The sequence below is a fragment of the Centruroides sculpturatus genome, unplaced genomic scaffold (assembly GCF_000671375.1).
Source record: "Centruroides sculpturatus isolate CEXI.00-Female unplaced genomic scaffold, Cexi_2.0 scaffold171, whole genome shotgun sequence".
NCBI lineage: Eukaryota > Metazoa > Arthropoda > Arachnida > Scorpiones > Buthidae > Centruroides > Centruroides sculpturatus.
The window spans coordinates 208,085-210,610 of record NW_019384470.1 but is presented as its reverse complement, the minus strand read 5'-3'; positions in this window follow the sequence as shown (position 1 = coordinate 210,610).

Sequence of the window (2,526 nt, the reverse complement as noted above, 5' to 3'; positions counted from 1 at the left end):
TTAATAGAGAGGTTGAGGCGCACGTTTTAAACGTGTAAACGTGTACGTGTGACGTTCGGCGCCGCTTTCCCGTAAGCCTAAAAGTTTGACGATGGTGTTTGAAATGTCGAGCGTGATTCCACCGACTATCCAAACACCATTGTCAAACTTTTAGGCTTACGGGAAAGCGGCGCCGAACGTCACACGTACACGTTTACACGTTTAAAACGTGCGCCTCAACCTCTCTAATGAGTTAGAGGTTGGCAAATAGAATAAAAGCTGGCAAGAGCTCAAACAGTATTTATTAGATATTGATAGTAATAGCAATGATACAGAGTCTAAAAGACATGTTATTTGATATTTTAATCATGTATATATGTTACTATCTATACTAATATTATAAAGAGGTAATGTTTGTATGTATGTAAGTTTGTTTGCAGCAGGTAATCATCCGATTTCAAAAATTCTTTCACCAATATTTAGAATGAAACTTCAGGGTGGACATAATCTGTATATTGTCCATTAAGCATTCATTTAAATTAAAAGATATCATCTAGGGTTAAGACTTTATGTCCAACAGATGGCGCTACGAGTACGACGACCTAAGTTTACTTTTCTGTGAGGATGAACTAAAGCAGATCATCTATCTGTCTATATAAATAAAAATGTAATGTTCGTTTGTTCCTTCCGATTCCATTGAAATGTTCACACAACGCGGAATTCGAATATGCACGTTTTTTTTTTTATATAATATACATGTCGAAATTCCCTCACTGGGGGGAGACGGGCAAGATTAAGGCTTACCGTAAAGAACTTTGCTTCTATTTATACTATTTTAAATGTGGTTTTTTGCGTTTTTGATTCGTTTTAATAGGGTACGTCAAAAGAATGTACTCTAAAAAGGAATTTTACGAAAAATCCCCCCACGGGGGAAGTGTTATACATTTATAATAGATACATTTTGAGTCACAACAACGCGTGGCGGGGTCTGCTAGTATTACATATAATAAATGATTACTTGCTTAGAAGACCACAGAAAATTATTTTCCTCTTCCAGTTGATGTTTTCTTTTATCAGGAACAAGATTGCTTGAATATATTTCAGAAGAAAACTTCAAATAAAATCTAACGCATATTTTATAATTATTATTGCTTTTATAAATTCATACATTTTCATACAAGTAATGCTGCATATACTGACAGAATAAATAAAGTGGAAGTTGATACTTATTTAAAAAACATATCGTATTTGTTAAATATTACTTGTGAATTATAAAGTTAAATTTTACTACACATGAATATTTTGTATTTAAATACGATCAATTTTCCAGTGAAACGTTTTAGAACACTGTTAAACAAATGCAAATAACATTGGAAAACAAAAAAAAAGTGTTTTTGAATGTTTCCTTAATTTTATGAGTGAAATCTTACTAATTTTGGGTTGAGAAAATTGAATATGAGAAAGAAAAATTTTTATTAGCTCTAGTTTCTGTGGTATACAATAGGTGATTTTAACAGCATAAGAGAAAACTATACATTTTAATTACATATGCTAACAACATTGAAAGTGCTTTTAAATTTTGTTTTTAAATTACAGTAACATTTTAAGAGTTCTAAACTAATAAAAGAATACCTGGCAGGTGGTTCGGTGTAAAGAGAATCATGCGGTGACTTCATGAGATCGTTTTCTTTTGGCTTGCCTCTTGTAAGTGAGTTCTGGTGCATCCCAACACACAGACCAGCAGTAATTCGCAAGCATTGTTTCATTCCAATGGTCCTGATATCTTTGTTTTAATACAGAAATATTCTGGTGGAATCTTTCCCCATGTTCATCACTGATAGCTCCACAGCTAGGAGAGAAAAAGTGTAAGTGGGAATGGAGAAAATGGATTTTGAGAGACATGTTGCAACCGAGTTGATGATAATTTTTCAGAAGTATTGTCACCAACTGAGTGTAGTTATCGTCTCTTAGAAGAAGTAAATAATCTAATAATCTTTGCTGTTGTTATTTTTTGCTCGAGCAACGCCGAGATCATCTGCTAATAATATTATATATAATAGTATTTATCAATATTACATAGCCAGTTAATTAAAAATAAAATAATAATTAAAACTTTGACCTTTACACAGAGAGTAAAACTAAAACCAAAACTGAAATTACAATGAAATTATTTAAAACATAATATTTTGAAAGGTGTTGAAAAAAAGTACTTGTTGCTCACTTGACTGATTTTCTTACATATTATGCTGGCAGTCAGAGAGCAGTGTCTACATTAAAAGAAAAACGTTCATTCTTTATATTTATATACGTATATATCTATTCTATATATATAATATTGTTATGTATAAAATACGGCGAAAAATATTAAATACATGTTAAATTTTTCTATCACAGAACAATTTGCTTATATGTGATGTCGAATCATATGTATAGTAGAGTATTTCAGTTCTTTCTTTCATTTAAATTTGCATCAAATTATTCCGCAGAAAACAATATTTCTTATGTAACATACTGCATTATATCTACACGTTCTCTTTTATTCCGTAT